At 49.2% G+C, this 10,500-nt stretch overlaps 1 pseudogene; it reads right to left on the bottom strand.

Annotated features, from left to right (window-relative positions):
- Positions 1-64: 64 nt before the first annotated feature.
- Positions 65-2,379, bottom strand: LOC136457622 (transcriptional corepressor LEUNIG-like; annotated as a pseudogene).
- Between the last annotated feature and the right edge of the window lie 8,121 nt (positions 2,380-10,500).

Raw genomic sequence — 10,500 nt, 5'->3', positions numbered from 1 at the left:
CTTAATATAACCCGTGTTCTAATTTCCTATACAAAAGCTAATGTTAAACCACTTGTTCAGGGTTTACTGCATGCTACTTCCACGGCCACATGTTCAGTCAGGCGGTAGAGTAATATATGTAGTCACCATCCTGAGTGCTACTGCAACACACCAGCAGCATGCACAGCTGAGCAGCTGGCAGCTGATGGTGCCAAAAGCAAAAGGGTTGGGCGTCCAACGTAGTTAACGCCAGGGCGCGCTAAGACTCAAGGCAAGCTCATCTCCACAGCTTGACATACTTGTCATGGCTTGTGGAAGCAACCAGGCCAGAGCTTGACGAGGCCAAGGCTGAGACGAGGCTGTCTTTCGCTGCAGTGGTCCGCTCCGGTTCTCTGACATGTCCCACAGCTCCAGAGACTGCATTCAGCACAGGGCCACAAGATATCTCAGAGATGAATGAAGGGTGCAGAAAAATAGCAGTTGCAGTGGTCATGGAATTGTGCTAAACTATTATTCACTCATATATATCAGAGATACTTCATGGCAGCAAATGTTCAGAGTTGTCCTACAACAGCTGCGACATACAACAGATTGATATTTTTGTGACACTTCATACAGTATCACTTCTTTTAGAAGACCGGCATTTCTCTATCCTTACTAAAAGTGGAACTAGTAGCAGTTGAAATCTAGATATTGAATAGTTGAAGGTCAGTGTATGAAGTTGAAAACCACCATTCGAAGACAGGCACCATAGGTCCATGCAATATAGTTTTGGAATGAACAGTCAACAGTGAGTAAAGACATGCAAGGGAAAGTAACTTGCCTGGTAACAGCCAATGATAAGCAAGGATGGATAAGTAGGATGGAAAGTACATGAAGTGAACTTTCTCCCACTGCAGTTAAGCTCATTCACAAAGCTCTCATCGTTCAAAGACCACACCTTCACTATGTCTTCACTGACAGACACCACATATTCGCCAGTGGGATCCCAGCACACGGAATCAACACCCTGAGTGTGGCTCTGCAATTTCCAAGAAATCAGATTATCAGGGTTGCTTTAAGTGACCTCTTCTCAATAACAGGGGAACTATAGTGATTAATATATAAATGAATGCTGACTACAGTTAGCAAGATTATTTTTAGATCAAGGATTGTTCCTATAATAAGGTTCCAGCCTCTGCATCAGTAGGGGCGCACAGCTAGCAAGGTGTGACTTGCAAACATATTCAAGTTAAGCAAACTGTCCTTGAGTGCACCTCAGTCACTTACGAACCTCAAATCTCCTCACGCAAGTTTGTCTCCACATCCAGGATAGAGACTACATTATCTGAAGCTGTTGCAAGATATCCTCCATAACGTGGTTGGAATCTCAGCTGGGTCGAACCTCCCTACAAAAGGTATAGCATACAGAAAAATCCTCTTACTACAATGGCCGTGCAGCTCTCTACATGTTCAAGGAAAAAAAATAGAAAAACACAGGAGATAGTATTGTCACATTTGAGACAAGTTGCTGATTATGCCTGGCGATAGCTTACTATTTTACAGCATGCTACTCACAACGGTATACATATATTATCAATGCTTGCTACTCAGGTGGACAACTCTTTTGTGTGTTAGCAACAAGAAGAAAATTACAGGTCGGCAAAAAACTAAGTCAAGCTGAGAAACCTTGAAAATTCGGACAACATTTCCATGCTTGATGCTCCAGAATCGTATCTCATTGTCCCCATCACAAGAACAAATGAGGTCATCCTTGTTTGGGTGGAAATCAAGTGACATAACAGATGCTGAGTGCCCAGTGAATGTACGAATTGAATAATCATGCTGCAAAAATCAATTCCACAGAATTAACTATGAGATATAGAAAACTGAAAAGCAGTAAAACGCAAACATACTTTGCTGCAATTACAGGGCAGGCATCTCTCATGTAACCAAATGTTTAGAATTATCATGCATGATGCACATCACCTATTAACTCCATTTCATAATCATGAACAGGATTGCTAACTGCTTTCTTTGTGGCTTCACACCATAATCAATACACATAGTTTCAGTGGAAAAGGGCAATGTAAGGCATCCTTAGATTTCAAAATAAAAAATGAGCAATGCAACATATCATTGAATGTTACTGGCAGGTGTATTAATATACCATAACTGCATTTCTCGCAAAAAAAAACATAACTGCATATTACATGACAGAATGTGATCATCAAGAGAAAATTATCACATATGTGAAGCATGAACTGCAGAGTGAAAGAACCTAGAGCAAGAAAGAAAATAAATGCAATGACATATATTAGTATGTGTTAATTGACAGTTGTGCAATGCAGCATGGTGAAACACACGTCACCTGACATAAGGACATGATCATGTGGGGGAAAAAAGGCAGGAAAACCTGGACTGATAATAACACTTACGTTAGCGGCATCCCAAACCCTCACAGTTTTGTCAAATGAAGAGGTGGCAAGGCGCGGAGTGCTTGGGCTGAAGCGCACATCAGTTATGAGCAGAGAATGCTCCTCTAGCATTGATTTTTGTTTCACATTGTCAGCATTCCACAGGAAAACCTGCATTGCCAGATACAGAAGGTAATTAGCAATTACATATTACTACAGCATTAATGGTGATTTTGAACAAGTTTCACAGCTATCAAGTCCACTAAATAGCTTAGCAAGCACAACAACACGTCATTTTACCTTCTTATCATGACCTCCAGTAGCAACTAATTTTCCATCTGATGAGAAATGACAACACAGAACACTGCTTGTGCTTGCTTGGGCTGAAGAAACCTCTCGAAGGATATATCCTGATATCCTGAATACATGTAAGAGAAAATCAAAGCATATACTACTAGCCATTTATGACAGAAATAAATATCCCAAATCACTAGGATGTCCTCAAAGAGTTTGTGTCAATTTTTAAGAATGGGGTTTTTCTGCGTAGGTCTAGTGCCGACAGTTTTTGTTACAAAAACTTACACAACTGATTGTTAGGTTGATGTATAACTAAACAGATAGTCAGATAGCATATGCCACAAACCTTTTCCAGAACTGATACAATGGCTGCCAGCAGCTCTTGGGTTTGTGCCATTATGTGACAAGAATGGTTCTAAATTCTCTTCCATGGAGCCATCCTCCACGTAGCGATCCATATCAACCTAGAGTTAAGAAATATCATAAATAAACAAAAAAAAAAAGGGACGTACCTAGTGCAGAGAGCTCCCGCTCTGTGCAGGGTCTGGGGAAGGGTGTCAGTGACAAGCCTTACTCTCGCCTGTGCAATGCGAGGAGACCGCGACTCGAACCCGAGACCTTCCGGTCACAGGCGGTAAGACTCTACCGCTGGCACTAGGCCCACCCTTCAAATATCATAAATAAACAAATAAATAAAATTCAACAAAACAACAAACTTCCCAGGCTTCCACATAAATGTATGTGCAGCTACCTCACCGAAGAGTGTACTAGCATAGAGCAACTTACAAGTTGGTTGGTTGGCGACCCTATTGGCAGCACCGGGCCCTCAGAACCATAAACAACTAAAGCTGTACATGAGCTCGCATTTTGGTGCTGCAGTGGCGTTGATATGGTCTCCTGGAGAATGTGCGGAAGGAGTTGAGGGTGTCGAACTGGGGGAAGCACCAGCAGTATTTGTAGTACCAGAGCTATTGGCTTGGGCCAGAGGAGGAGATAGGATGTTTGCGCTTTCGCCCATTTTGATTCTTAGAAACCTGTGAGACAAACCATAGGAAAATATGGATTCTTATGGTTTTGACAGAAACTATAAAATTAAGAAAAGAACAGATGAATAAGATTGTGATCTGACGGAGGGAGGAGGGAGAGGGATGTTATGAACGACGTATAGGAATATTTAACGTGGAAAACCCCTTCGATGTGAAGGGGAAAAATCACGGGCACCAGCCAGCCACAATCTCACTATCTCAAGAGTTTTGGGTTACACGCCTATGGCGGCTTACAAAAGAATCAAATCTCCACGAAACCTATATACGCTCCGGCCCAAGCCTCCGGCGACGGGCCTCCGCTTCGCTCCATCAGAAGCCCGGCCTAGATCCTGGAGTGAATTTGGAACAACTCCAACAAGGAAGAGAGGGAGGGGTGGAGAGACCTGTTCATTTCCAGCAAAAGCCACGGTTACAATTCCAGCACCCATTTTTTCCTGCTCGCCAGCAAGATAATTTGAGCTTTGTTGTTGCTGACTCAGTAATGGATGTTAGAGTAAATATTAGATTAACATAGGTTTTAACTAATATGTGAACTATGCATATGTTAACCTTGCACTAAACAGAGAACTAAAGTATTAGTGGTTATGAACAGCAAATGCAACATTTGAATACTCATTCAGAAGAAATGTGAAATTAAGAATTCATGCTATTTCAGCACTATACTGTAGAAGGGTGAAGCACCTTGAAATTATTGCAATTGTCTTCCAAATTTGCCTCATCTGCCTACTTTTCTTTTCATGTTTACTGATAACTTCTCCATTCGATTCAGTTGCTCCTGCAGTAGCAACAGAAAGCTATACTATTAGTGGTAATTCTGAATAACAAATAGATATTATTTCAGAAGAAGGATGATATACCTTGTCTGGGTGGATGGTACCTGAAATATAACCATTTTGAAAGTGAATAGGTCTCGGGAAATTGTGATAGATTGATATGGGTACATGGAGTACATTATATTGACAAGGATCAGGAAGGGTTTATAGAAACACCCAATCAACGATGATTCTTGCCTAATCAATAATCATCTACCATAATCCCTAGAGGCAGCCCAGCCGATAGGCTTAGGCGCCAGGTCCATGACCAGCCCATAGGCGCCTATTCTAACACGCCCCCGCAGTCGAATAGTCAGCCACTCTGTACGTTTAGACTGGACCTGTCGGTGCAGAAAGTGACCAACTAGTAAATATTTGTAGTTTTGTTGTACGTTGTGATCGGAGGTGGCCTAGCACTCAATGACACAGAATTTATACTGGTTTGGGCAACATGCCCTACGTCCAGTCGGGGTCGGTCGGTGACTTTATTCCTGAGCCCAGGTGCTCGAAGTCTGTAGTGGGGTTACAAACAAGAAGGAGAAAGGAGAGGTGTTCAAGAGGCCCGGTCGGGTCCGACCGGAAGGGCCGAGGGCGACCGGAACTCCGCTATGAGCTAGAAGTCCAAGCGTATGCTTGAGGGGTTGTCAGCTATCGATCTAGTGAGTCTGAACTTGAAGAAGTCGACCTCTCCTTTGTTGGAGGGAGCACATCCCATTTTATAGATAAAGAGGATGGCTTTACAAGTGAGAAAGAGAGAGTACGGATGTTTCTAAGCCTTGTTGCCTACGCTGATGAAGATTGGATAATGGTAGTGCCCCCAACACTGTTGATGTCGCTGTAGAATATCAGATACACACGGGAGGTCGGGCTATCTTCTTCAGGAAGGATGGACACCGATACCTGCAAATATTATTTGATGCCTAGTGGCATGTGAGGAGCCGCACTATGTTCACCCGGTACGGCAAATCCTAGTACCCATACTGCGATCGATGTCCAGAGACACGCGGGGGGGCTTACCGTATGGGAGTTTTAACGGCCTCTACAATACTGTAGGGGGAGATATCGGCGCCTACAATACTGTTTGTGTCAGGGTGGCTATAGAGTACTATTTCGTGCAGGGTATGGTCCCTGGTACAGTGGTTTTGACTTGTGAGCCTTGCCTTGCCTTTCTCCGCACGTCTTCTGGTTCCTACCAAACGGGGCGCCCCTGGTCGAATGGCTCTAGTCGGCTCTGAGTGTGCCGGTCGAAGAAGAGTGGTGAGTAGGGTTCCTATGAGCCCCGGTCGTGGGGTCGGAGTAGGAAGTAGGGCTCGGGGCAGGCCTTCTGATCGGAGAGGCCGTCCGGAGGCAGCTGGAGCATGAATTGAGTGCTCCGGTCGGATAGGTGGGCTAAAGTAGCCGATGAGCGGGCATTGCTCTTCCTGGGCCTGGCCTTCCGATCGGTTGCTGGATCGTTCCTTTGCCCTGTTGTTTTTAGACTCTTGGACCGAGCCTTGGCGTAGAAGCCGGTCCCTGAGGGACCTTGGGTTTATGAACCTGACAGGAGCCCCCGAGCCCCCGAGCGATTCGGGTAGAATCATTCGAGGGGTTTTTGTCTTGTGGACGGGTGTAGCCCCCGAGCCCCCGGGCGGTTTGGGCAAAAATGTTTGGGGGGTTTTATTTTTAGCGGGCATGTGTGCGTGTTTTTAGTCTGAGATGGAATTTTGTCAACCAAGGTGATGTTGTGTAGTCGAGGCGTTTTTTAGGCATGAAGATCGGATTGAAATAGAACTTACTGATCCCGGTGTCGATGTGTGCCATGGATCGGGTGAGGAAGTTAGTTTGGACAGACCCTGGCATTGGTGCGCGTCGTGATTTTGAAATGGTTAGTTCTAGAGACGGACGAGACAGAGCCCGTGGGTCCTAATGTTGGTACGGCCTAGGCAGCCGAGGTAGTTAGTTCAGTTAGTTTTTTTAAGAGTTTGGAGTTGTGGTCCCTAGCCAGGGTTTCTTGGAGTGCAGTCGGAAGTGAAGCCGTTATGCGAGTTCGGAGTTGTGGTCCTAGGCCGTAGCCGGATGTCGTAGATCCTATCGACGTGAGTTTGGGGTCACAGTCCCAAGTCATAGCCAGATATAGTAGATCCTGTCGATGTGAGTTCGGGGTCACGGTCCTAGGGTTTTTGTCGAAAGTGAAGCTGTTATGCGAGTTCGGAGTCGCGGTCCCCGGATTTTTGTGTAGCGTAGTCGGAAATGAAGCTGTTATGCGAGTTCAGAGTCATGGTCCCAAGCCGTAGCTAGATGTCATAGATCCTGTCGACGCAAGTTCGAAGTCGCAGTCCCAAGGTTTTGGCATTTGAGCCCCCGAGCCTTGTTGGGCCTTCGTGGGGGTCGATGTGAGTTATTTTGCGCTACCCCATCCGGTTCCTCACAACCAAAGGGGCTGAGTTTCATCGCCTATCCCAATCGCTCGGGCTCGAAGACTAGCCCAGTGAGCTCGCTAACGGGTGCGATCGAGCGGAATCTAGGTCCGTCATTCATGACGGGGTCGACATAGCCCTCTTATGGCATTCCACTACTCCTTTACCTGCAACCCAGCAGATGCCTAGGTCATTCTAGAGACCGACCCGGGTGGCCTAATGGCCTCCCCTCGATGGAGATTCTGTGGGCTTGGTAAGAGGTTCACGATCGAACGAGAAGGTTGAGATGACCCGGTTTGCCAGACTAGGCGAAGGCCGCACGATGCTCATCTATGGTTTTCTCCCCTGGCTCTGTTGTTTGCTCATGTCGAATGAGGCAAACGCCGCTTCGTGACGCAACACGGAGCGTTCTGGTGTATTTCACTGCACGTGCGATGCTTAGTTCCCGAGCCCCTGGGCGGTTCATGCCCTAACCATACGAGGGTTCAGGCATATGAAATGAATGCATGTATGGATGTATGAATGATTTGTAAAGAAATAGAGGGGGTTTTTAGCAATGTTTACCTTGACAATTGGAGTGACAGGGCTTGGAGAGCCTTAGTCAGAAAAATTCGACTAGGACCTTGACGACCTAAGTGATGGGGTTCGGAGAGCTTCAGTCGGAAATGTTCGATCGAGACCTGTGCTCGTTGTCCGCAATGGAGTCGGCGTGGCCTACATGGGGTGCCCCTTCGCTTCCTTACCTATCATCCGATGTCAATCCTTACCTGTCATTCGGGTTCCTTTAGGTCTGGCCTGGGGAAGTGGGGAGCCACCCACATGCGGTGGCACTTCAGTTCCTATGCCCGTCATGTGGTAGTGGTTGATCGTGCGGTAGTGGTAGGCCATGGCCAGGCCACGTCCCATCCGATCAAGAGCCGTTCCATCGAGCAGGGCACGTCTCATCGGTTCAGGGCACGTCTTATCTACATTAAATGAAAGAAAGAGAAAATCTCGCCCCGTCGTTCAGGCTTCCTCGATCGGCGTGTCCCTCCGTAACCGCTGCTCCCTTTTCCTTAAGTAGGAGAAGGGAGAGGGTTTTCGTTCTGCTCTTTTGCCTGTTCTTCATCTATCACCGCCTTCTCTTTTCCTCTTTACCGTGAGCGTTCCTGAGAGCCGTGGAGGTTTCTGGGAAAGAAGGGGAGAGAGCGAGGGAGAAGAGAGGAACTCATCGACCTTTTTTCGATCCGGAGCGAAATGTCGGACTAGCAGACGTCCAACGTGAGGAAGTCGGTGCTAGAGGCTTTCATCGCGAAGGGGTTTCTGCCACCATAGGAGGTGGTGCACTGGAGGGTCCCTAGAGGGGAGGAGTTCCCACAACCTCGTCCCAATGAGGTGGTTTCTTTCCTTACCTTCCACAAGCGTGGATTAGGATATCCCACGCACTGGTTCCTATGTGGGCTCCTCAATGAGTGGGATCTGGAACTGCAGCACATCAATCCGATGGGGGGTGCTACACATTGCTGGTTTTGTGACCATCTGCGAGGCTTTCCTCGGGATGGAGCCGCATGTGGATCTCTTCTGGCTCTTCTTCTCCGAGAGAGCTATGGTGGGCTGGAGTTCGGCCGAGATCACACCGGTCGGAGGCTTCGCCATGCAGAGGAAGCCGCATGTGGGAGGCTCGTATCCCACATATTCCCCCTGTGACTCCAACCAGGGATAGCATGGGGAGTGGTTCTACATTAGGAATTTGGCAGGGGCACCGTTTCCAGCGTTTACCAACGGGAGGCCGGAGAAGCAGAAGAGTTGGTCATGGGGCTATGCCCACACGGAGAAGCACAAGATGGAGGCCATCGAGGAGGAGCTCTAGAAGCTCATAAGGGGCGGCCTCGATGGGGTGTGGGTGTTCCACACCCTTTACCATCGCCGGGTTGCGCCGTTGGCGGAGAGGACGCACCCGATGTGGATGTACGGCGGTCGGTCGGACCTAGACCACGCATCACCGGAGGAGCTATCGGACGACAAGATCTGGAGTCGTGTCGGTCGAGTGCTGCAGCTGAGGTCTAGAGAGACAGTGGTGGGAAAACCCATACCATTTAATGCCTCGATCGTGCCCATGCTGGTATGCTCCCTTATTTTGTTCGTGCTTTTTTCTCTGCTCCCTTCTTTTTTTTATTTTGGTTCATTCGTTCCATAGGGGCTTGGGAGGTACAAGTCTCGGCCGCACGTTCCCGAGGGACCGGCTGGCCGGGCCCGGTAGGTAGCCTAGAAGGAGGTGGTAGACGCCCGGAAGAAGAAGAAAACTAAGGAGGTTCAGCGAAAGGAAGAGAAGAAGAAGGGGGTCACCTGGCGCGTGAGGGCCGGGGAACGTATGAGCGACGTCGAGTTAGAACTCACGTCGGATGATCCTACGGATTTGGATGACATGGTCTTCTCCGATGAGGAGGAGAGTCAGGAGGTCATTGCGACCTTGGCGGTGTGTCGTGACCCTACGGCGACATCCACTGGTGAGGAGCAGGAGGCCACGCGGTGCACGGAGGTTTCTGCGTTGAGGAAGCGTGCGGCGAGCGCGGACGCCGTTGGTGAGCGAGCGACGAAGCGGACGCCATCACCGCACCTCTCGACGATGTCACTGGTCCCGTTGTCACCTATGGCGGACATGGCTGGGGGAGCCGAGCGGTCCGAGGAGCGGATCGACGCTTGTGCGGCGATAGGGTTGGTGCCAACGCCAGACTTGCGACCGAAGGAGGCCCTGCCTACCGTGGGTGCGGTCGAGCAGTCCAGGTAGTTTGAGGGGCAGACTGGCGACCGGTCGACGCGTGACTCACAGTCGGGGGACGCCCCACCTGCTGCTTCGGTCAAAGAGCCCTGAGCCAGAGGCCGTAGTGACCTGTAGGCCGGGTAGGAGCCGGTTGAGATGACTCTGACCCCATCTAAAGTGAGGGGGTGCGTGTCACAGTCCGGGAGCGGTCCTCGTCCTATGGGCCCATCATCATCAGAGCCTACCTTCAGAGTAGTGCCACTCGCCACCAGGTATGTTTCCTTTTGCTGCTTCTTTGACTTTTGGTGGTTGAGTCTATTTTAGAGTGTGGCTTACCCATGATTTTTGTCAGTGGCCGGGGGATGCCAGGGTTGAGCATCGCCCCGACCCTTGTGCGAGAGGTTTGGAGGCCCACTCTACAGCATGTTGCGGCAAGCGAAGGGGGCAGTAGGGTGGCGGCGGTGAAGCCTTCCCTCCTAGGGGTGGTGCCCCCCAGGGTGGCTACTGATAACATGACAGCAGCGGCGACGTTGTTGGCGGTAATCCCGGTGTCGATGGTGGAGGTGGCGTTGGAGGTAACTCTTATGGCCCCTCCTTCACCGGTCGTGGTGGAGGAGATGAGGGGAGGTGAGCTCCCCACCTCGCTGGGTGGAGGGCTGCACGACCCATCCTTATCGTCAGAGCCAAAGGCGCAGGAGGAAAGCATGGCCGGGATAGAGTTGGGATGCCCGACGGCGTCTCATGCAAGCAAGGTGGTGGAGATCCCATCTGACGACGAGGCAGATACCATGGCAGAACCGCTGGTGTTGCCACGGGAGCTGGCAGTGGTCCGGT

The sequence above is a fragment of the Miscanthus floridulus genome, chromosome 6 (assembly GCF_019320115.1).
Source record: "Miscanthus floridulus cultivar M001 chromosome 6, ASM1932011v1, whole genome shotgun sequence".
Lineage (NCBI taxonomy): Eukaryota > Viridiplantae > Streptophyta > Magnoliopsida > Poales > Poaceae > Miscanthus > Miscanthus floridulus.
The sequence above is the reverse complement of the archived record's forward strand: the minus strand, read 5'-3'. Positions and strand labels throughout refer to the sequence as shown.